The 26,176-nt window shown below is 43.1% G+C and overlaps 1 protein-coding gene across 1 annotated transcript in view; it reads left to right on the forward strand.

Moving 5' to 3' along the window:
• The window catches only part of apba2b (amyloid beta (A4) precursor protein-binding, family A, member 2b), a 67,003-nt gene that overhangs the window by 13,049 nt on the left and 27,778 nt on the right, over nucleotides 1-26,176 (forward strand). The window contains 1 exon segment of the mRNA XM_045708002.1: nucleotides 10,269-10,317. The gene's annotated coding sequence lies outside the window, so the exon portion shown is untranslated.

Below are 26,176 nucleotides of genomic sequence, written 5' to 3' on the forward strand. Positions count from 1 at the left end.
ATATTTCTGTGCATGCAGAGCAATTGAAGCCATGTGTGTGTAATTAATGATGGCTGATTGCATATGTTCCTGTGATTTGTTTGAAGAATCTAATGGAGTGGACTAAGTGTTATGGCAGAGATCAACAAGCATAGAAGATGTGTAATGTAACATTAATGGATGTCAGCTCCTGGCATATGATTCAGCTAAGATGAGTTATTGACAGACAGCAGTGTGCTCCTCAATGTCTTATCTCCTAGAGATGTCGCCCACACCGCAGCCTATTGTAGGGTCTTAACATTGTCTGCAGAACACTGGTAGAGGATCAACAACCTCTCTGTCACCTTTAACAAAACGGATAAGAAGGGCAAATACACTACACTGTTAGCACACACTGAGAAGCTACTACACTGACTCATACTACAGTCATCACTTCCTAAGGACAATATGTGATATGTTCAACCATGTACAGATGTAGGATCTTAATTTGAGCCAGTTTGCTACAGCAGGAAAATAATCTGTCAGCAACAGGAAATTTGGAAACAGGTTAAACATAGGGAGGGGCGATTATAGCTATATAATATCTTATATCGATTTATTTTTTATATAACTTATGGGTGACTCATATATATATATATATATATATAAGCATTGTTGTACAATTAAAGTTAATATACACTGCATTTCAAACAGTCAGCAATAATCTAATGAATTCAGGGCTTGTGAAGTTATACCTAGGCTAAATATAAGCCTTCCACAACCATAAGACCCACTAATAACTGCATTATTTTATCACAAAAGTTTAACCTGCTTTTTTGTTGTTGCAATAGTCAATGGTCAGGCTTTCAAGTCTGTCTATGAAAATGCCCTTTTTGGTTACAAATGTAACTAGAACCATGCATAATGCACATGAACTAGTAATGACTAACTTCTTGTAGCAGGCATTAGGCTATAGAGAATTAACACATCAACAATATCTCTCATCAACAATATCTCAAGCCCACGTGCTAGTGATTAGCCAGCTAATCTTTATATTTCAACATCAAGTTTAGCCAACTGATCTATTTGCTAGCTAACAAGTTTGAACAGTTGAATTGTTATGAACCCACCCTGTCTGTCTCCAACTGTTTGAAAAGCATGTTAGCCTGTCCACTTTGCTCAGATGACGAAATCAAGTGGCCTACCTTATTTCTCAGAATGAGAATGAGTTGCCAATTCCTTATGCTTTATGCTTATTGCACATTTTATAAAACCAACTAGACAACTAGTATAACAGTCTTTGGCTAAAACGCTGCTAGCGGTACCCTAATCCCACGCGCGACAAACTGAACATATATTTTCCAGAATCAATGTTAATTGATACCCATGTTTTAGTAGCGTCTTCTCTGCGTGCAATTTGATAGTTGAAAAGGGTATCGTTAGAAAAGTTATCTTAGTAAAATATGTCTCAGTGTGTTTTGGTGTCCATATGACCGATTCTGCAAATGAAAGTAGCGAGTTGAAACAGCTTGTCAGAGAGGATGATGTGATCATTCAACTTCGTTGTCGTGGGAGGCGTGGGGAGGGGCTTGATGTGTGTGTAAACTATAGAGGAAGAGATGAAGTGAAAGGTTTCATTCAGTCCATAAATGAAGCCAAATGCGTTTCTATGGGTTTATTTTAGACCTAGGCTTGTCGCCTGCCTTCATGCCTTTTACATTTTTTTTTTTTTTTTACACCTTTATTTAACTAAGCAAGTTAGTTAAGAACTAATTCTTATTTTCAATGACGGCCTAGGAACAGTGGGTTAACTGCCTTGTTTAGGAACAGAACGACATATTTGAGACAACAACAACTCCCATTGTGAGGGCGGAGAGGTGCATCTCGTCCTTCTATAGATTTCTGGTGTAAATGAGGAGGTGCACACAGCACAGAAGGATCGGAAGAGACAAGACCAAAAATACAACACGAGAACAAGCGGACATAAACACTCATAAAAATGAAAAAGAACAAAACCTAGATTCTTGCGATATAGGTGTTTGGAATATCGCGCAAAAACATGCATTCGAATTAATCCAATTAATTTGATATAATCCAATTAATTTGATATATCGCCCAGCCCTAGTTATACAGGTTAACATTGACAAGGCCGCAGGGCTTGACGGATTACCAGGACGCGTACTCCGAGCATGCGTTTACCAGCTGGCAAGTGTCTTCACTGACATTTTCAATATCTCCCTGACTCAGTCTGTAAAACGCCAAGGTAACCTGTCTGAATGACTATCGCCGCGTAGCACTTGCTTTGTGCTTTGGAAGGTTTGTCATGGCTCACATCAACGTCATTATCCCAGACACCCTGGACCCACTCCAATTACATACCTCCCCAACAGATCCACAAATGACGCAATCTCTATTGCACTCCACACTGCCCTTTCCCAATTGGACAAAAGGAACACCTATGTGAGAATGCTGTTCATTGACTACAGCTCAGCATTCAACACCATAGTGCCCTCAAAACTCATCACTAAGCTAAGGACCCTGGGACTGAACACCTTCCTCTACAACTGGATCCTGGACTTCCTGATGGGATGCCCCCAGGTGGTGAGGGTAGGCAACAACATATCCCCCATGCTGACCCTCAACACAGGGGCCCCTCAGGGGTGTGTGCGTAGGCCCTTCCTGTACTCCTTGTTTACCCATAACTGCGTGGCCACGCATGACTCTAACGCCATCATTAAGTTTGCTGACGACGGTGGTAGGTCTGATTACTAACGACAATAAGATAGCCTATAAGGAGGAGGTAAGAGGCCTGGCAGTTTGGTGCCAGGACAACAACCTCTCCCTCGACGTCAGCAAGACAAAGGAGCTGATCGTGGACTACAGGAAATGGAGGGCTGAGCATGTCCCCATTCACATACGGGCTGTAGTGGAGCAGGTTGAGAGCCTCAAGTTCCTTGGTGTCCACATCATCAACGAACTATCATGGTATCAACGCCTCTTCCTCCTCAGGAGGCTCAAAAGATTTTCATGGGCTCTCAGATCCTCAAAAAGTTCTACAGCTGCACCATTGAGAGCATCTTGACTGGCTGTATCACAGCTTGGTGTGGCAACTGCTTGGCATCCGACCGCAAGGTGCTACAGAGGGTAGTGTGGACTAGAGGTCGACCGATTAATCGGCATGGCTGATTTCAAGTTTTCATAACAAATCGGTAATCGCCATTTTTGGACGCCGATTACATTGCACTCCACGAGGAGACTGTGTGGCAGGCTGACCACCTGTTACGCGAGTGCAGCAAGGAGCCAAGGTAAGTTGCTAGCTAGCATTAAACTTATCTTATAAAAAAAAACAATCCATCTTAACATAATCACTAGTTAACTACATATGGTTGATGATATTACTAGTTTAACTAGCTTGTCCTGCGTTGCATATAATCAATGCGGTGCCTGTTAATTTATCATTGAATCACAGCCTACTTCGCCAAACGGGTGATGATTTAAAAAGCGCATTCGTGAAAAAAACACTATCGTTGCACCAATGTACCTAACCATAAACATCAATGCTTTTCTTAAAATCAATACACAAGTATATTTTTTTAAACCTGCATATTTAGTTAAAAGAAATTCATGTTAGCAGGCAATATTAACTAGAGAAATTGTCACTTCTCTTGCGTTCTGTGCAAGCAGAGTCAGGGTATATGCAGCAGTTTGGGCCACCTGGCTCGTTGCGAACTGTGTGAAGACCATTTCTTCCTAACAAAGGCCGTAATTAATCTCCCAGAATTGTACATAATTATGACATAACATTGAAGGTTGTGCAGTCTAACAGCAATATTTAGAACAGTTCCGTATTTCACTGTTTCCGGATTTGACCATATTAATGACCTAAGGCTCGTATTTCTGTGTGTTTATTATAATTAAGTCTATGATTTGATAGAGCAGTCTGACTGAGCGGTGGTAGGCAGCAGCAGGCTCGTAAGCATTCATTCAAACAGCACTTTCCTGCGTTTGCCAGCAGCTCTTCGCAATGCTTGAAGCACAGCGCTGTTTATGACTTCAAGCCTATCAACTCCCAAGATTAGGCTGGCAATAAATACTATAGTGCCTATAAGAACATCCAATAGTCAAAGGTATATGAAATACAAATGGTATAGAGAGAAATAGTCCTATAACTTTTTACATGGCGCATATTGCACTTTTACTTTCTTCTCCAACACTGTTTTTGCATTATTTAAACCAAATTGAACATGTTTCATTATTTATTTGAGAGTTAATTGATTTTATTTAAGTTGAAAGTGTTCATTCAGTATTGTTGTAAATGTCATTATTATATATAAATATATAAATGTAAAAAACGCCCGATTAATCGGTATCGGCTTTTTTTCTTGGGCCCCCCAATAATCGGTATCGGCGGCAAAAAATTATAATCGGTCAACCTCTAGTGCGGATGGCCCAGTACATGACTGGGGCCGAGCGCCCAGTGTGTCAGATGAAAGCTCTGAAAGTTGTTAGACTCCAGCCACCCATGTCATAGACTGTTCTTTCTGCTACCACACAGCAAGCGGTACCGATGCACCAAGCCTGGACCTAACAGGACCCTGAACAGCTTATACCCCCCCCCAGGCCATAAGACTGCTAAATAGTTAGTCCGGGTAGCTATTTGGTTAACTATTTACCTATTTACCTATCTGCATTGACTCTTCTTGCACTAACTTGTTTTGACTCAGTAAACAATAGCAGTAGCGTATGTGATATCTATCACAAATCCTAGTTATAGGTACATACTGTATCTACTGTGACAAACCTCTTCAAGTTTAGGAGAGTTTGTCACAAATTTAACGGGAGACCATCACCAAAATCACCCCAGAATGAGAGTTATTTCGAACAGGACAGTACCTGTGTTTTTGTTTCTCCGTCCTGGTCCACCCAGGCTGCAGGCAGGGTCAAGGATAGCAGGGTTCGGTACATGAATCATATTCGCGGTAGGTCCAAACGCCAACAAGTAAGTCCAAACAGTCCAGCTCATATACGGTAAATCCAGTCGATATATATCGTCTCTTTCTCTATGGTTCACAGATCCTCCCAGCCCCTTGCTCTCTCTCTTCCTGGTTTGTCTTGACCCCTTATCTGTGGGTCGGCCCCACCTTCTGAGCGTTCCCCTTGCTTCTGGGAATTGTAGTTCTGGTGGTCGGCCATTTTGTGATCTGTAGTTTTGATCGGGGTGGCCATTTTAGTGAGAGGACAGAGCCTGTTTATTAGCTCTGCCCTCACATATCTGCCATTTATCACTTGACCCGCTTATTTGCCACACTACCTTAATTACCTCATACCCCTGAACATAAACTTGTACACTGAGTATACCAAACATTAGGAATACCTTCCTAATATTGCATTGCATGGAGTCTACAAGGTGTCAAGTGTTTCACAGGAATGCTAACCCATGTTAACTCCAATGCTTCCCACAATTGTCAAGTTGGCTGGATGTACTTTGGGGGTTGGACCATTCTTGATACACACAGGATACTGTTGAGATTGGAAAAACTCAGCAGTGTTTATAGTTCTTGACACAAACTGGTGCACCTGACACCTACTACCATACCCCGTTCAAAGGCACTTACATATTTTGTCTTGCCCATTCACCCTGTGAATGGCACACATACACAATCCATGTCTCAATTGTCTCGAGGCTTAAAAATCCTTCTTTAACCTGTCTCCTCCCCTTCATCTACACTGACTGTAAATTTAACAAGTGACATCAACAAGGGATCATAGCTTTCACCTGGATTCAGCTGATCAGCCTATGTCTTATAAATAGCAGTTCTTAATGTTTTGTACACTCCGTGTATATAGCTAAGTCATTGTTACTCATTGTGTATCTGTTATTATGTGTTTTACTTTTACATTATTTCTCTATTTTCATTCTCTCTGCATTGTTGGAAAGGGCCTGTAAGTAAGCATTTCACTATTAGTCCACACTGTTGTTTACGATGCATGTGACAAATACAATTTGATTTTAATTATTATGTGGATTATAATTCATGGATATTTTTTTTGTAGGGGTTGATACATTTTATGTTAGGGCAAATCAAGTCTGACATTTTTAAATGGAAATTACAAACATTAGAAGCCTTTTTAAACCTTGAATACACTACAAGTATGCATATCCTGCTTTGTAGGAAAATTCTAATCAACAAAGGAGTGATCAAATTAAGAACCTACATCTGTAGCTAGCTACTATATTAGGCTATATGTTTTCACCACATGTCAAATGTAAAAATTTGACAGGCCTACTGATACTGTAAATTTGGCACAGTATTTTGGTTTTCCGTATTGCAGTAATGTACTGTAGTTGGTTATTGCTAGATAATGCATTCAGATTGATTTTGAGTTGTTGCAGGTGTTGGTAGCTCTCCTCCCATCAACAGAACACGTGTCATTTGTTGGCGTCTCCAGCGACTGATCTGAATGGTCTTATGCAGAGAAGTAGCAGCTGCAGTGTACTGCAGTGTGAGTGGGGCCTCTGGGACCAAACGGAGCCCCAGGGCATGAGATGATACTGCAACCAGAGCACAATGTGACTGCCTGGCTGAGCGGGAGAGACAGTGGTGTTGCTGACACTTTATCTGTCTGAGAAAAGGAGAGAGTGTGTGTGTGTGTGTGTGTGTGTGTGTGTGTGTGTGTCTGCATGCTTTCGTGTGTTTGTATTGTATGTGTGTGCGTGTGCAGGTCACATTGCAGTCGCCAGAGATAATGTGCTGATTGTTTTGTGCCTAGAGAAGTTGAGCAAACCAGAGGCAATGTCCCAGCTAAACTTCCAATACCTGAAGAGGAGGTGATAATATATTCTTCTCTTCCTCCTAACTGGCACTGTGTTCTCAGTAACATGCACAGTTGGTTGTTTTCTCTCTCTGTCTTTTTCTGCAAAACTGTGTCTTCCCCTGGGAGGATGAGTCACACAGCGCTGCTTACTATTGGCTCAAAGCAGTTTAATCCTCAGATGGAACGTGGGCATTGTTTGGTAGATCGCTCAGCTTGGTGCTACTTGTTCATACATTAATCATCTGGCAATGCTTCTTCTGGCACTATCAGTTCTCCTAAGCATTTAGATTTGCTGCAGTAATGCTATTGATCTTGATCAGATTTTTCTTGATTAGATTTTTCTGTGTGCCACACATAACAATGATTTATTTATACCCTGTCTTAAACCAAATGATGGTTGATAATTCAAATGGCTGAACAATGCGATTGGACACAGGCAGGGGGGCACAGAACAACACTTAGGTGTGCTGGTTAGGAATAGTCTGTCAGACTGCGCCAGGGTTTATGACATGGGGTAATAGAAGGAGTGGGCCCGCATGGCCTCTGAGGACCCACGGTGGCAGCCTGACCGTGAACATCAGCACTCTATAGTCATGGCATCTCCCACATGCTCGTTGAGTGACACTCATCTCTCCATGTTGTCAGCAGGCTCACCTCATCCCTTCTCTTCCCTCCTCCTCTCCCCTGACAAACTAACTGTCCCTCTGAAGCTGGATGGATCCTCTCTAGGCTCTAATTGTGGAGTGGAACATGAATGTGGATGTGGAAGCGTTCCTTCACAGACAGGATGTGGGGCTGAGATTTATACTGGCTGGACTCTGCTACAGTAGCCTATCTGACACAGCTTGTGACTCCAGCCATTTGTCAAGATTTGCCGGAGAATCTGCCCTGTTTCCACCGGGGTATGTCAATAGCTGCAGATGACAACCTCTCCTGGAAGGCAAAGTAGGATGCAACTTGTTAGAATGCAGGAAACCTATTCCCGTATCCTTCTGTATTCAAGATGGAGGCACAAACACCCCAGAAAACAATTCTGTAACTTCACACTGAGGGCCCAGGGCATCAGTCTTGTTTGTCCTGGTGTTGTTTTACTTTGAAGCACCTCTCCCCTTCACTATCAGCTGATGTTGGTAAAGGGAGACAGGCTGTTTTATGACATCAAAGAAGCAGCCCAGCTTTAATCAGCACTCCAGCCTGAGCACGAACAGAAGCTATCTCTGGATAGGAAGATGTGGTAAGATAACATTAGCGTCTCTGTGCTGTGGTGTTAGCCTTGATTAGTGTAAGGAATCTCTTCAGCGAGGTTGGCGTGTCCAAATGGGTCTCAGTAACAATGCGATGTGCAAATCCAGTGCCACCTGAAGCCTTGAGGGGAGGAAGGATGTGTCGGCACAAGGCTTATCATGCAGAAAACATCTGGCCAGAGGGAGGTGTGTTTCTAAAAGAAACAGGTGTGTGTGTGTGTGTGTGTGTGTGTGTGTGTGTGAGAGAGAAAACAGTCAAGCAGCAGAATCCTCTTCCCGTGCTGCCTGTCAATTGTCAATCCCACCATCTCCTTCTCTCCCTCACTTTCTGCCTCTGCTCCCTCTCCTTCTCTCCCTCCCTTTCTTCCTCTGCTCCCTCTCCTTCTCTCCCTCCCTTTCTGCCTCTGCTCCCTCTCCTTCTCTCCCTCCCTTTCTTCCTCTGCTCCCTCTCCTTCTCTCCCTCCCTTTCTTCCTCTGCTCCCTCTCCTTCTCTCCCTCCCTTTCTGCCTCTGCTCCCTCTCCTTCTCTCCCTCCCTTTCTTCCTCTGCTCCCTCTCCTTCTCTCCCTCCCTTTCTTCCTCTGCTCCCTCTCCTTCTGTCCTTCCCTTTCTGCCTCTGCTCCCTCTCCTTCTCTCCCTCCCTTTCTTCCTCTGCTCCCTCTCCTTCTCTCCCTCCCTTTCTGCCTCTGCTCCCTCTCCTTCTCTCCCTCCCTTTCTTCCTCTGCTCCCTCTCCTTCTCTCCCTCCCTTTCTGCCTCTGCTCCCTCTCCTTCTCTCCCTCCCTTTCTGCCTCTGCTCCCTCTCCTTCTCTCCCTCCCTTTCTGCCTCTGCTCCCACTCCTTCTCTCCCTCCCTTTTGCCTCTGCTCCCTCTCCTTCTCTCCCTCCCTTTCTGCCTCTGCTCCCTCTCCCCATTATGGTGCCAGCAGAATAGAGCTCCTTAATGAATCAGAATCTTTATTTATTTTTATTTTATTTCACCTTTATTTAACCAGGGAGGCCAGTTGAGAACAAGTTCTCATTTACAACTGCGACCTGGTCAAGATAAAGCAAAGCAGTGTGACAAAAACAACACCACAGAGTTACACATAAACAAACGTACAGTCAATAACACAAAAGAAAAATAGAAAAATCTATGTACAGTGTGTGCAAATGTAGGGAGGTAGGCAATAAATAGGCCCTAAATAATTACAATTTAGCATTAATACTGGAGTTACAGATGTGCAGATGATGATGTGCAAGTAGAAATACTGGGATGCAAGAGGGTAAGTAATAATATGGGGATGAGGTAGTTGGGTGTGCTATTTACAGATTGGCTGTGTACAGGTACAGTGATCGGTAAGCTGCTCTGACAGCTGATGCTTAAAGTTAGTGAGGGAGATATAAGACTCCAGCTTCAGGGATTTTTGCAATTCGTTCCAGTCATTGGCAGCCGAGAACTGGAAGGAAAGGCGGCCAAAGGAAGTGTTGGCTTTGGGGGTGACCAGTGCAATATACCTGCTGGAGCGCGTGCTATGGGTCGGTGTTGCTATGGTGACCAGTGAGCTAAGATAAGGTGGGGCTTTACCTAGCAAAGACTTATAGGTGACATGGAGCCAGTGGGTTTGGCGACAGATATGTAGTGAGGGCCAACCAACGAGAGCATACAGGTCGCAGTGGTGGGTAGTATATGGGGCTTTGGTGATAAAACGGATGGCACTGTGATAGACTACATTCAGTTTGCTGAGTAGAGTGTTGGGGGCTATTTTGTAAATGACATCGCCGAAGTCAAGGATCGGTAGGATGGTCAGTTTTACAAGGGCCCGTACTCAGTAATCACATCACACTTTTTTTTCTCCTCTCTTAAATGTGTTAGTGCTTTGGTTTGTTGCTAATCTAATGGCATACTAGTTCCTTTCAGGATGCTCCCTCCAACCCAGAGATAAGTTCAAAGTGCTCTTTGTTGAGTGCATTGACATGAGGATCTGATCAGCTGTGACAGGAAGCACCCTGAGAGCATGTGATGTCTACATGTGCTCATCTCACCTGTTAAAGATTGGGCTTTTTGGGCTTCTCATCTTTATTTGTGCGGTGTTGCTTAAAAAACAATTTGGAAATCTTGCTGTGAGTGGTGCAGTAATGATGTTGTTTTGGCCCAAAAGCCAGACTACTATATTATCAAGGGATTGAGGGGTTGTGATAGATCAAGGCTTTACTGTCTGAGCTGAACAAGTTGCCCCTTCACCATACTCAGCCTTGTACTCTTTATGTTTCAGGAGTGCACCTGGGAAATAGACCACGTCATCCACCAACCTACAGCTATTGGTGAGTATTTATACCTTTTTTGGTATTTCTGCTTTCCAGCATTAATGGGTTTCATTCTCATGGTTGTTACAGATGTGCTGCTGCTGTTGTTTAAACTAGGGGCTTTATTAGACAGAAAGGTGGGATCAGGTGCACATCTCAATGACAACGGGTGCATTTAAAAAGGTGGTCAGTAGTCCTATCCTCTGTCATTGAATGTGTTCTGTTAAACTAATTAGGGGCGGCAGGTAGCCTAGTGGTTAGAGCGTTGGGCCAGTAACCGAAAGGTTGCTGGATCGAATCCCCGAGCTGACAAGGGGAAAAATCTGAACAAGGCAGTTAACCCACTGTTCCCCAGTAGATCGTCATTGTAAATAAGAATTTGTTCTTAACTGACTTGCCTAGTTAAATAAATGTTAAATAACATTTAAAAAAATGAGGCCTCCTGCAGGGGTGGGGGCTGCGATTTAAAATAAAAATATAGGACAAAACACACATCACGACAAGAGACAACACTCCATACAGACCTAAGACAACAACACAGCATGGCAGCGACACATGAAAACACAGCATGGCAGCGACACATGAAAACACAGCATGGTAGCAACATATGACAACATGTTAGCAACACAACAACATGGTATCAACACATGTACTGTCAACTGTGGGACCTTGTATAGACAAATCATGTAAAATCAATTGAGTTTACCACAGGTGGACTCCAATCAAGTTGTAGAAACATTTCAAGGATGATCAATGGAAACAGGATCTGAGCTCAATTTCGAGTCTCATAGCAAAGGGTCTGAATACTTATGTAAGGTATTTCTGTTTTTTATTTTTATTTCCAAACATTCTAAAAACGTGTTTTCTCTTTGTCACTAAGGGGTATTGTGTGTAGATTGCTGAGGATTTTTATTTATTTAATCCGTTTTAGAATAAGGCTAACTTAACAAAATGTGTAAAAATTCTTGGGAGTCTGAATACTTTCCGAAGGCACTGTATGTGTATTTTAACCCAATAATGGTTGAAATTACAAAGTTTAAGCTGCCTATCAATCATTGTTTTGCGACCAGTGGACAGCCAGTGAAAAATGCGCACTTGCAACAGCTACATAGTGCGGATCCCAGCCTATGGAATAAAGGTTTGAGGGTGTTCCTACCTTCTAAACTCCTCCATGGTATTGTGCTCCATACTTTCAAAAACGACTTTAATTTAAGGAGACCAAAACTGGTGCCTTTATTGCTCAATCTAATATGTGCTGATTCAAAACAAAATATCCATAGGCGTAACATACATATGCTCAAACTCGCACACTTTTGACAGACTTAAAGGGGCAATATGTAGTTGCTACATCCATTTTCAGACTTATAAGTTAATAATATACTGTATGCTCATTAATTCTTTAAGAATATAACTTATAAATGCCTCATTAGCTTAGTTCAACTGTCACACCCCAGGAGAAGCTTGTTTTAATCCAATGTTTGTAAACATTGTAAATGTAAACAAGCACTGTATAGCCTCAAAACACGGTTGAAACAATACTTTTGATGTCATGGATGGTCAGACCTTGCATCCATAGCTCTGCCTATTCATGTGAGAGTGGTTACAGGCCCATCCCTCAGTGTTTTACCAAAACAGAGGCAGGGTGACCCTTGGTTATTGTTTCAACTGTGGATTCTCCCTTTAAGCAGACTCAAATTATCGAGTTATCAAAGTGTCACCAACAACAAAAACGTAAACAATAGGCCTATAGCAAATGCAGTATATGGCATAAATTTTTCACATGCAAATAGCACTTTTTGGTAGTGCTCAAGACATGCCATTCCATGAGAGCAGCATTTATTTTTCAACTCGAAGCAATGAGCCTAATCAGTCCTCCATGACAATAAAATCATAAACAGCTTTTGGGTTATGCTCAGGTAAAACAGTTTGGCTAATCTATATCTCCAAGTCCTATTCTTGAAGATCAAGGGGCATAGTCATAGGAAGTAAGGTTTGCTGAGGGTGCTGCAGCATCCCCTGAAAAATCGGAACAATAATTGTATTTTTTTTCTCACGAGCAGTGCACTGGGTCTTTACTAGTCCTGTATATTTACTCGTCCCCCCCAAAAAAATCGCTGCACCCCCACTCCCAAACATCTTTCTGCAGCTATGTCAAGGGGTATTACACTGTTTAGAATGACTGGAAATATGACAGCGTTTTTAACCTGATCGTATTATGATCTGTAGTAAAAAGCAGTGGGTTAGAAGCCTACGTAACCAACCCATAAAGTAAAATGCAACATCCATTTATGGCCATCTATGTAAACTATAACATTGATTTATCCTGCAATAGATGTTGTTCAATTGTTTGTTCTTTTTTTGTCTTATTCTAATCAATGCCTCTTTTTTTCAGGGGCAGAACAGATTTTTACCTTGTCAGCTCGGGGATTTGATCTAGCAACCTTTCGATTACTGGCCCAACGCTCTAACCACTAGGGAAAAAGTAATCCCCCTCTTAAGGGGAAAGTAATCAGATTACGGTACTGAGTTTGGGTAATCCAAAAGTTACATTACTGATTATAATTTTTGGAAAGGTAACTAGTAACTGTAACGGATTCCATTTAGAAAGTAACCTTCCCTACCCTGCAGACCATGGCCTCTTGTGTATTTCCACATTAGGAGAATCAGATGCATACACAGTAAAATGACCAAGTAAATTGAACTCTAATTGAAGAAAATCTAATTCTGCCACAGATAACATTTGGTCCCAGTTTAAAAAGAGTAAAAGGTACTCTGGCAACAGTTCTTTTTTTCAGAGTCGTATATGCTCAATTTAGTGTTGATATTTAACTCTGCATCATTGCGTTTCACTCCGTACAGTATTAATTGAAAATAACTCTCTTTAATTCACTGCAGTGTTGTTCAGTACTCTAGAGTTATTTATTTAGAGTAATGTTAACTCTTACAATATAATCACGAGTTAATTCATCTCCTATGGCCTCAAACTCAACACTATTTGGGGGTTTATATGGTCCCATTTAAGGTGTAATGTATCATTTAAATATTTCTTGTCATATTATGGTGGCTTACAATCGGACATCCAATCTCTATTGCAGGACTCATCAAGTACATTCAGCCCGTTTTTTTCTTTTTTTTTCTTGAGCGGATGGTCAGGGGGCGGGAACATGATTACAAATAATTTGTGCAAATTAACCGCAATGAGACCAAACAGATCTAATATTTGACAACAATATTTTCAGTTCCAACCTTGCTTACATTTGTATATGGTCACATACAGTATACCTCTCTGTTATGTGTGAGAATACTTTGGATCAGATTTCCCAAATCTAAATCACTTGGAGCTGATTTGCTGGTGTTTTCACAGTATTTTATGTCTAACAAGTAATAACAAATACACTGAACAAAAATATAAATGCAACATGTAAAGTGTTGGTTTCATGAGCTGAAATAAAAGATCACCAACATTTTCCATACACACAAAACGTTTATTTCTCTCAAACTTTGTGCACAAATTTGTTTATGTTCCTGTTAGTGAGCGTTTCTCCATTGCCAAGATAATCCATCCACCTGCCAGATGTGGCATATCAAGAAGCTGATTAAACAGCATGATCATTACACAGGTACACCTTCTACTGGGGAGAATAAAAGTCCACTCTAAAATGTGCAGTTTTGTCAAACAACGCAATGCCTCAAGTTTTGAGGGAGCGTGCAATTGGCATGCTGACTGCAGGAATGTCCACCAGAGCTGTTGCCAGATCATTTCATGTTCAGTTCTCTACCATAAGCCTCCTCCAATGTCGTTTTAGAGAATTTGGCAGTACGTCCAACCAGCCTCACAACCGCAGACCACGTGTAAACACGCCAGCCCAGGACCTCCACATCCGGCTTCTTCACCTGCGGGATCGTCTGAGACCAGCCACATGGACAGCTGATGAAATTTAGGCATATTTATGTCTGTAATAAAACACTTTTGTGGGGAAAACCTCATTCTGATTGGCTGGGCCATGCTCCCCAGTGGGTGGGCCAGTCTCCCAAGTGGGTGGGAGTCCATAGACTAGGGCCTAATGAATTTATTTCAAGTGACTAATTTCCTTACATGAACTGTAACTTAGTAAAATCGTTGAAATTGTTGCATGTTGAGTTTATATTTTTGTTCAGTATAAATACAAATAAATAAATACAATTAGTATTTTATGGCACAGAAAACTTGGAGGGCCAAATAAAATCACAGGCCACCAGTTGGGGATCCCTGCTCTATTGGTATCCATTTAAGAGGGAGGATATCCAGCAATTTTACATCAACCACATCAGAATGTATGTCAGAACAGGGAGGCGAGTACTGTTGCTAGAGATGGCCTACATCAGGCCTCCCGAATGGTGCAGCGGTCTAAGGCACTGCATTGCAGTGCTTGAGGCATCACTACAGACCCGGGTTCGATCCCGGGCTGTGTCACAACTGGCCGTGACCGGGAGTCCCATAGGGCGGCGCACAATTGGCCCAGCGTTGACCGGGTTAGGGGGAGGGTTTGGCCGGGGGGGCTTTACTTGGCTCATCGTGCTCTAGCAACTCCTTGTGACGGGCCCGTCACCTGCAGGCTGACTTTGGTAGTCAATTGAATGGTGTTTCCTCCAACACATTGGTGCGGCTGGCTTCCGGGTTAAGAGGGAAGGTGTAAAGAAGGTTTGGCGGGTCATGTTTCGGAGGACGCGTGATTCGACCTCCGTCTCTCCCGGGCCCGTTGGGGAGTTGCAGTGAACTAGAGACGAGATCCTAATTGGATATCATGAAAAAGGGGTACAAAAATAAGAGATGACCTACATCATGAAAACTGGAACGATTGCAATAAAGCCAACCGTTAATAGATTAGATTAATTTAGGAAAATGTATGTTACATATCATTGTGTAGCATCAGATCAAAAACAATCAATGGACCCCTTGAAAACACAGATATTAAAATAAACAATTAAAAAAATCTACCTGCAACAGAGCATGCTGGGAAATATGACAATACTCCATAGTTTTAACTCCTTGTCTCTGGTTACTCTTAGGGCATTTTCACACACAGTTTTGAGCTATAGTTTGAATCAGAGTTCCACCATGATATATTTTTTCATTTTGACAAATTGGTTTCACGTTGCCAAATGTCAAACGAACAAAAATTCATAAACAAAACCACATTTCCATTGCATGTAATTTGTTTATGTAGTTAAATCCATTTAAGATTAATTATCATGAAGCATCACTTGTGTGTCCCAATTTTCATATTACTTTCTCTTTGGTCTTTTAACAACATGCGGGAGGAAACATCGCAATAGCACCTCTAACTGCGACGTGAATAGGCTTACATTCAGTAGGTTATATTCAGTAGCCTATATCCCCTGTATAGCCCCGTCTCCCCTAATCTGCATCAGATACACTCATAAATGTGCTGGTACTCACAGAATGTTTCAGATATATCAAGTTTCATGAAATGCTCGCAGTCAAACAAACAATAATAATAATGTGGGACTCTGGTTCTTTTCCTGTGTTTGGTCCTGACAGCGTTCTCACCTGCAGCGAATCACACCAAGGTACAAATTGAATCAGACCGAGCGAACCACAGTGTTTGTTTAGTCCGGACCCGAGTGTGGATAGAGTGTTCACACCAGTCCAAACCAACCAAACTAAGGGGATAAACTCACTAGAGTTCGGAAAAAAACGAACCAAACAAATTTGGTGTGAAAGCCCCCATAATGTAGTTAAAAGTACTCAGTCCCAATCAACTCCAGTTATCAATACTAAGTCCAGGGAGCATATCAATCTGTTAAGGGTAAAGATAACTCAAGTTAATTTAACTTGAAATGTTTTTACTCTGTGATTTTAAACTCTCCTTGATTGACTGTGTATCCAGATATGTGTGACGTGACCATACAGAACATAATCAGGACAGGTTCTCCTATTTACATGAACAATATGATTCGGGTGGTGAAAATCTGTCTTCCTATTTCCATATTTCTGCTCGCTTTCAGCCAAAAAGCCCATGATTGATTGAGCGCTAAAGAGGATTAGCCTATTGGCTGAAAAGGAGAGGAGCTGCTGTGGGTTGCTTGCTGTACCCATGGAAGCAGAATGGCTGGCTGTGATGTGGCCCTCCAGAAGGCTGTGTTTCTGAGCCAGATAGCACTATGACGGGGCCCAAGACTCTGCCTGCCTGTCCACTCTCTGTTTCTTATCCTGTAGGCCTATAATCTCTTCTCAAATACTCCCCATCCGTCTGCATGTCACTGATAGTGTATGGGAATTGCACGCGTGTCATGGGGCCCATGCTTCCATAAACGTTCCAACACGTTTTGGGCTGACTGCATTTAGCGGCAGAGTCACTCGTGTGTTTGGTGGAGTCTATCATCTGTTGAAACAGTGCTTTACAGATCATGATTAAAAGCTTGAATAACTGAGGAGATGGCTGACATCAACATCTAGCTAGTTGAATCATTTAAAAGCCATAAGTGTAAACTGATGATATGCTACTCACTATAATGATACGTTTCTAATCCTCTGTGCATTCGATGCCAAGGAATCGTATTGACTGTGAAGTGTGGAAAGGAAGTGCCCTGGCCTGTCATCATGTATGCTGTTGAATATGGAATCAATTCCTCCCACTTTTCCCAAGGAATATTATTTGGGACTACTCTAAGGAGAAATAGACTTGTTGAATACGCCCCTCTTCATTGTCAGTTTTTCAAAGGAACATTTTTCCTTGCTGACTATTTTAACTTTGTATAACATGATGTGTGTGTGTGTGTGTGGGTGTGTGCTGTGCTGTGCTGCTGTGTGTGTGTGTGTGTGTGTGTGTGTCTGGTGTGTGTGTGTGTGTGTGTGTGTGTGTGTGTGTGTGTGTGTGTGTGTGCTGTCTTGCATATCCTCTTACTTATACTCATTTAGGCAATTTAGTCTTACTGAGGACACACGTTGTATCTAAATGAATTAGATCCTCTGGGAGAAGCGTGAACAAACAGAAGGATAATTTAATATTTCAGACCATGCAAATCACGCCTGTTTTTCTGTTGAGGCGGAGGCAGTTACAATTCTATAGCCTGACTGCAGTTTGCAGACACTAATAGGAATAGTGGTGCTCAGGGGCAGTTGCTAGTGTGGACATTAAAGTGTGTCTAAGTTTGCTCAACTGAATAGAGGGTTTATATGCTAATAAAACCCTTCAGCTGTAGCCCCTTTATACTAGTTGTGAATACCAAATAGATCCCCACCTTAAAAATGCAGTCGTTCATTATCATTTCTACCTGTTTCTAAGCAAATATCCAACGAACACCCAAGCAAAGGTGCTTTCTCCCTTTTTACAATGCTTGTAATGTCAAGGTCCTCTATTATTATGAAACATGAGGTCTTTACCAGATTTGGTGATGGCATGACATACATGCCCAGAAGGGAAGCTGGGTTTATAGAGACAGACTGAATGGAGCTGCAGAGCTTTGTGATATAAGGGGATTGCAATCAGAGCCCAGTAATCCATCCATCCAGACCTCCAGCATCATCAGTGGATCAGAAGCAGAGCTACAGTACAGTATGCCTGGCCAGAGGGGCGAGGACGTCACTCGTTCCCACCAGGGACTCTGTAGTTCATCACGTTTTTTCATCACAATCTTTAGCGCTCGGGGACCCAAAATGCAGTCACTGATGTGATGCCTTGAGATGGTTGGGCAATGTTAATATGCCACCATCTCCTCTGTTTAAGCACTGCTGCTGTCGCTCCTGTTTCCTTCCTCATTCGTCACCGCGCCTCGCCTTCCCTCGCTTTGTTTTGTTCTTCTTTAATCTATTCTGTGTTTCATCCCAAGATGAGATGCTGTGACTCTCGGAGAAGACGATGCATTTTAAAGACAATGGTGGCAGAGTGAAACACAGGCTTCTCTGAGAAACAAGTGGAACCTTTCATCCAGAATCCCCTCCAAACTGGTGACAGCATCAACACTGAGACAAGCCAGATACTGAGCCGTGTGCCTAAAGGGGATGGGAGAGCTGTAGATCTTTGAGATATATCTGTCTCTCAGTCTCTTTTGTCTGCGATCTGTCTCCATGTCTTCGGTTTGGAAGCTATTGAATAGTCCAGCTTTTGACCTACTCCTTTCACCCTGTCCTGTGCAGTCTTGTCTTCATTCCTGATGGTCCCTGCCGTCTTCATCCCTTCTTCATTGGCACTTCCCCGGTGTTTGTAGGTTGTAGTTATTGCAGTGTCATAAACACTAGCTATTGGCTACAGATGCTCATGCACACTGACAACTCTGGGATCAGCCATTAGAGCCCCCTGCTGCTAGCAACCTGGTGGAGAGCATGTAGTGTCTAGACCAGGCATCCAGAGTCTGCCATGTACATCAGAACAAAAAAAAGCATTGCATGACTGTCCTAGACATGCATTAGCACACCTTTGATTCAGGAATCTGGGTTCTGTTGAATGACTTCCCATTAAAGTAAGGCGTTCTGTTCCTACTAGCACAGCTTGCAGGGAGTGATGGAGATTGGAGAGGTCCCAGAATAACACAGGGCTTGCTAAAACACCACCCCTTTCTTAAAATAGCTTTGAATCATGCATTATTCGTACTGGGACTGCCGGTGCTGTCAAGCAGCATTTTCTGCGATGCTTATTGTCTCCCCTTGTTTTCTTCAGGCCCTGCAATTTGAAAAAGATTCCCTCAACTCATTTCCATAGCTTTGTGTTTGTTATTGGGTGACTAATGACTCCCCCTTCTACAGTGAAGAAACATTAAAGAATGCTTATTACATTCATTCTGTTTCTTATCTTCCTCAGTGTTAGAATTGGTTGTTGCTGGCTGTTGCCGTGCACACAGAGAGAGCGAGAACGTGGCGCCGACACTCCTCTAGAGATGGGGAAGTAGATTCCAATATCCCAGCCCGCCTCTCTCTGTGTCACGCTGTGTCCCCTGGGCCCACTAAAGCGTGAAGGATGCTTGAAGGGGGGCGCTGACAGGTCCTCCAGAACCTGCTAGTGCTACACGTGTCCCTCTTATCGATCAGGATCGATATCTTCAGCTAACAGGGCCACACCTAGAAACAGAAGAATACATTTGCAATAATACAAAGCCACATAAAGACATGCACTCACACTGATACACACAAAAAGAACCAGACAACCATGGGCTGGGCTGATAATAGAATCCCTGGATCTTCCTCCATTTTTATTTTGTTCTTGTTGATAATGGGCCATTCTCCTGGATGATGAATGGTTAAGCCTCGGCCTCTCTAATGTCCAGTAGTGAGAACTGGAAGGGCCAGTTCACTCATCAAATGCACAGATGGTGTTTTGTGTAAGATGTCAGGGTTCATGAGCAGTGTGTGTGTGTATGTGAGATATTATAAGATGTGTGTAGGTATGCTTTTCAGAGTGTGTGTGAAGGCTGATGAATAATTAATCCCTGGCTTTCCATGTGGAGGCTGTTAGTGACTGAAATCAGGAGATATTTCATGTGTGGATGGCTGCTACCAAACTGCAGTACTGGGCACAGCCATTACTATTGTGACTGTGGGTTTGATAAGGGAACATTTACTGTCCTCCCCCTCCTCATATCGCTGGGTATTGAGGTGTCATTGAATACAATGAACATCACTATTTTCAATGACTGTTATTAACATTTTCCTCAACCCCTGTCAATTCTTTCTCTTCCATTCCATCTCTCTTCTGCATATGATTCTTTGCTCATTCCAAACAAACCTCTGTACAGTATAAAGGAGAAACTACAGTGACAAGGCCCTCCATATACCATCAGGTCAAACATGTGTTACTATTCATAAAACATTCATTCCGATCGACACACATCACACAGCAAATCCATGCCAGGTTATGCATACCTAGTACACTGAGATGTGCTTTGTACAGATGTAGGATCTTCATTTGAGCCAGTTTGCTACAGCAGGAAATAATCCTGCAGTGACAGGAAATGTGAATTGTTAGGTGGATACTAATTAATAGACATTGTTTCGTAAGGGAAAATCAAGTCTAAAATGTCAAAGTGGAAATTACAAACTTCAGAGGACTTGAAGGGAATTTCTCCTGCAACAGGGTGATCAAATTAAGATCCTACACCTGTACTATAAATCACCTAGCTAATGGTGTTTCAAACCTGTGTAATGCAATTTTTTTGAATAGCGTTCGCTAATTGGCAACAAATCAGAGTGTTAACTGCTGTTTTAATTATTTGTGTCGAACTATGTATTCTCCAGATGAGTGCTACTGTCTCTCTCCTCTCTGTCTCACACCTCCTCCTCCTCCTCTCAGTACATCCTTCAGTGCTCTCAAGAGTCTATTCCATTGGCTTCCCTAGTATGATTTATGACCATCCTTGCCTCTAATAGGCTAAAGCATGGACCATGCCATGGTGGAGGAAATGTGTGAAATGGCACTGATCACCAGGGGATGATGATTAGAATGGTAACGAGGATTGTGATGCGACCTGTTATAGATACAGTATAGCCTACGACTTCCCATAGTATCAATATGATCGCAACCAGCGATACTATCTCACTTTCCTAAGCAAATGTGAACGAGTTGGTACACAGTAAGAAACGCTCTCATCTAGCTGAAACTGTATGGTGTATTAGAGCTGAGAGGACAGGAGTTCTGGGGCAGATACAGCAAACTAGCGCAAAAATAATATTGAGATATTGTTAAAACGATACGATACCATATATCGTCCAAAATAATATCCAGATATGTAACTGTATCGATTTCCCCCCCATCGCCAGCTGGCTGTGGCTGTGGTGACTCAGAGGTAGTCTTAGATATCCCCGACCTTGGAGAAACGTAAGCCTATAGGCAACGGCACAAGGTCTGGTGAGGCTGTCAGCTTTTCTCTGACATTTAGAAATGGGAAAACATTTTTACAGGGTGGGAGATGGGGTGCTATGGCATTGTTTAAGATACTCTTTGAAGAGGAAAGGGTTTCGGATGTTTTCGGAAGATGTTTTCAGGGGGAAGCTGGTTCTACCATTAGGGTGCCAGGACAGAGAATAACTTGGCCTGGGCTGAGGGGGAGCTGCCTTCCCGTAAGGGTGGCAGGGTCAAGAGACCAGAGTTGGCAAAATGGACTGCTCAGGCTGGGGTGTAGGGTTTGAGCATAGCCTGAAGGTATGGAGGGGCAGTTCCTCTTGCTGCTCCGTAGGCAAGTACCATGGTCTTGTAGTGGATGCGAGTTTCAACTGGAAGCCAGTGGAGTGTGTGGAGGAGTGGGGTGACATGGGAGAACTTGGGACGGTTAAACACCAGGCGGGTTTCAGCGTTCTGGATAAGGATGTTGTAGAGCATGCACCTGTAGGAGCGAGTCACTGCTTTGATGTTTGCGGAGAGGAAGGTGGGCCCACATCCAAGCTGAGATATCTGCCAGGCACGCAGAGATGCATGTCGCCACCTGGGTGTCAGAAGGCGGGAAGAAGAAAAGTAGGTGAATGTCATCCGCATAGCAATGATAGGAGAGACCATGTGAGGATATGATGGAGCCAAGTAACTTGGTGCATAAAGAGAAGAGGAGAGGGCCTATAACTGAGCCCTGGAGGACACCAATCATGAGAGTATGTGGTGCAGACACTGATCCTCTCCACGTCACATCTGAGTTGCGCTTCCCCATAGAATTAATTTCAGGGCAAAACCAATTATTCAGTCTTTAACTTTTAATGAGTCCTCTAACTTCAAGTCTGAAATGAAGAGTTATCATATGTTGTCATATGCGCCGAATACAACAGGTGTAGGCTTACTGTGAAATGCTTGCTTACAAGCCTTTTAACCAACAATGCAGTTTTAAGAAAATGAGAGTTAAGAAAATATTTACAAAATAAACTCAAGTAAAAAAAGTTACACAATATAATAACAATAACGAGGCTATATAAAGGGGATACCGGTACAGAGTCAACGTGCGGGGGGTACAGGCTAGTCGAGGTAATTGAGGTAATATGTACATGTACTGTAGGTAGAGTTAAAGTGACTATGCGTAGATACTAAACAGCGAGTAGCAGTAGTGTGAAAAAAAGGGGGGGGGGGGTCAATGTAAATTGTCTGGGTGGCCATTTTTGATTATTTGTTCAGCAGTCTAATGGCTTGGGGGTAGAAGCTGTTAAGGAGCCTTATGGACCTGGACTTGGCATTCCGGTACCACTTTCCATGCGGTAGCAGAGAGAACAGTCTATGACTGGGGTGACTGATAATTTTTGGGGCCTTCCTCTGACACCGACAAGTATAGAGGTCATGGATGGCAGGAAGCTTGGCCCCAGTGATGTATTGGGCCGTACACATAACCCTCTGTAGCGCCTTACGGTTGGATGCCGAGCGGTTGCCATACCAGGCGGTGATGCAACCGGTCAGGATACTCTCGATGGTGCAGCTGAAGAACTTTTTGAGGATCTGGGGACCCATGCAAATCTTTTCAGTCTTCTGAGGGGAAATAGGTTTTATCGTGCCCTCTTCATGACTGTGTTGGTGTGTTTGGTCCATGATAGACCGTGCCTATAGTAATTAATTAATACTGCACCATTCAACTGAGTACATTACGTGTATTAGTGATTCATTCCAAAACTGTACTGTAGACTATGTAGGAACTGGACATGATTTCAGTTTTAGTCGTAATATACTGCAATTTCATTTTTTTCTTCTTTATCCCAAGATTTGGAAGCACTCCCAAACACTGGCCTAATCCTCCATCAAATATGATTAAACTGAGGTTATCCTTTCTGAGTCCCAACTACACATTTTAATTTCCCCCCCCAAAAAAACATTTTAAAAAGCTAAGCAAACATCAAAGCAGAACTGTTTATATATTGTTTGACCAAGCCTCTTTTGCTTTTCCTTCTAAAACTCCAGCATGTTACGACCTACTCAGTGCAGCGGCTCAAACCCCAGATGGCTGACAGGAAAGACCAGATTTAAACATGCGACTGCAGTGACAGCTCTTTGTGTGTGTCTGTGTGTGTGTGTGCGTGCGTGCGTGATGCAAGTGACAAAGATGGAGTAACCAACAAAAAGCTTTAAAATGGAGAATAGCGAGAGTGAGACATGCTGAGTAAAAAAGAGCGAGAGAAGCGGAGATCAAAACATAGCTGGAGACAGAGGAATTATCTGGTAGCTGCCACTGTGGTTTTCCTTTCACTCTCTGATCCTGCTCCCAAGTGCTTATTCAGAAACACACACATTAATTTTCTTGACAGTCCTCTCAAGGCCGCTGTCAATTTTTTTACTCCTTTTGTCTTGAGTCGTTTTGAGGCCATCTGTAGCATACATTGTGCCCAGTGTCAGCAGCCTGAGAGGGGGTGGTGGTGGTGGGCTGTGGGTAGTGGGGGGTCCTGCCCAGGGCTCTGAGTGTTATTGTTGCCCAGTGGTCAGTGGTGTCGGGGGGCCGGGTGACAGTGTGCCAGGCTCTCAGCAGGCTGCTGTTCACTGTGGGTTAGTGTGTGTGTCTAAGCCATACTCACTTCTCTCCCCAGCCATCCCAGGGCCGTGTGTGTGTGTGTGTGTGTGTGTGTGTGTGTGTGTGTGTGTGTGTGTGTGTGTGTGTGTGTGTGTGTGTGTGTGTGTGTGTGTGTGTGTGTGTGTGTGTGTGTGTGTGTGTTACAGGACAACAGGTGTGTGTTTCCGTATTGCTGAGATGATGATGGACCTCAGCTTTTACAACGGCACTTCCTCTCTCTGTAACGATGATGAGCGCAATAAACCAATAGCATGTGTGCTAATAACCCTGTTCATAACAGCCATAACCCCTCAGGGTATTCTCCTCTGTTCCCTCTGGCTCATCTGCATGGAGGGGATCCAGCTGGCAGTAGCAGGCACCGATCAAACCTTCTGTGTTAGATGGTCCCCAGTACCTCTCCCTCAGGGGCCATTACGCTCTGTGTTCAGCACCGTGGAGCGGAGCTGTCGTCAGGCAGACTTTAAAGAGCGCCGGAGTTCTGTACCGATAGATAACAGAAAGACACACCCTCTTCAGAGGAGCAGAGGGCTTTACGGTCACAAAATGACCTCAACGTACCTTCAATGCTATAGGAGCAGCAGAATGTAGATGGGCTATATTGTTATTATTATTATTATTATTATTATTATTATTATTATTACAATTATTATGTTAGTTTCAGCTCTTATCTTTGGCCAGCCTCCTCATCTGTACCCTCTGGGTCCTTTCCGTCTAATTTTGCTCTGCAAACATCGAAAGGTATTCATGATACTGGTTGGCTCGCTGTCCATCCGGGAGATTAGCAGGTGCTGCAACGCCAACGGTCGGCTGTCAAGCACTGGAGGGAAAAAGCGCTGAAGACCTACCTCAACTGTGTATCTGGCAGCAAGATGTGGGTCTTAGCCAAGACGCTTCAGTTTGTTAGTTGTGTCCTTCAGGGAATTAATTAAAACCATTATACTCAAACCTACTTTCCTCTGAAAGGTTAATTCAACCTTTTCATTCTCCCTTCAGGCTCCCAGTAACGAGTTGGCCACTCTGTCAACCATGTTGGTGTTAAGGTTGGAAAAAAGGCTTTTGAATACAAATACAATTAATCAGTGAAGTGTCTAGCACGTCAATGAAGGAGCGACGCGTTTGAGGCTGCAGATCTAGACTGAGGGTAAAGCACGAGGGCTTTGTGGTGTGGCTGGGGTCTATCTCGGGTGACCTGACCCATGAAAACAAAGAGTTGCCGTGGTGACTGAGTAGGCGTGTCAGGATCCTGGCGGCAGTGCCAGGAGGACGGAGGGGTGGGCAGAAAGACGGGAGGGTTGGGCTGGGTGCTTGTGTTAGGGCCTCTCCTCTCTCTTTCTCCATTTCTCTCTCTCTCCTCTGTCTCTCTCTCTCTCTCTCCCTGCAGTATGTGGGAGGCTGGGGAGAGAACTTCCCTTTTCTCGCTCAGCACAGACGCAAAGGCTTTCTTATAACTATGTGATAACAATACATCACTAGTGGTGTAAAACCTAAATTGAACCACAAATTGTTATGGTAGTGTAATATAACGACACATCCTTTCCCAGATAGATAGAGAAGTGATTCATTAATCCAGCTATAGTTACTGGCACCAAGGAGGTGACTTTACCGTGGCTGTAATCCAGGACGGTGACAGAATAATAATGACCATGGTGAGTTGGTAGAAGACCATGAAGTCAGACTGGAGGCTCATTCATTAGGAAGTAGCGAAGGGCTTGTGCATATCGTAAAGCTGTCGGAAGGGAGAGAATAAGAGTTCAATTTCCCACTTTGAGCACCGACACAAAGCCCAAACTCTGTTCGATTTAGTGTCAGGTTCACAACACTTAGTAGGGTTGTCACCATAACAGTATCGTGATACTCAGTCCTAATGTTGGAAACAAGCAGCCTTATGTTGTCACCCAGAATCACATGTATTTTCCAAGCTATAATACTCAGTATGTTACATACTGTAGGTTTTTAAAGGGCCAAAGAGTTTAGTCTGCTTTGTGTTATACTTTTTGTCATGGAAAATCCGCTATCGTAGTATCGCCATACTAGTAGTGTCACAACCTTAGCACTTAGATTGGACAGATTGTCAGAACCTCAAGAAGTTTGGGATGTGTGGTGTGGTGTAGAGAGAACAAAAAGATAACTTTTGAGAGGAAACAGTCTGTTTGTGAAAAAACATTATGGTCTTATTTCTCTGAAGTGTAGACTGTGTTGAGTGCCCTTTACCAAAGCACACTTTAATACAAAGTACAATTTTACTCTGGAAGTGGCAAGCAGAAGGTAGCCAGGACTTCATCTTTTAAAGTAAAATATTCCTTCCACTGCACTTTGTTCTCTCTGTGAGAACTCAGAGGCCTTTTTCACTCTGCCCATGAAAAGTTCATTACTTCCTTTCAAGAAGGCATTTAAATGCATCAGACCTAAAGCTATC

Source organism: Salmo salar, chromosome ssa26 (genome assembly GCF_905237065.1).
Source record: "Salmo salar chromosome ssa26, Ssal_v3.1, whole genome shotgun sequence".
Classification (NCBI taxonomy): domain Eukaryota; kingdom Metazoa; phylum Chordata; class Actinopteri; order Salmoniformes; family Salmonidae; genus Salmo; species Salmo salar.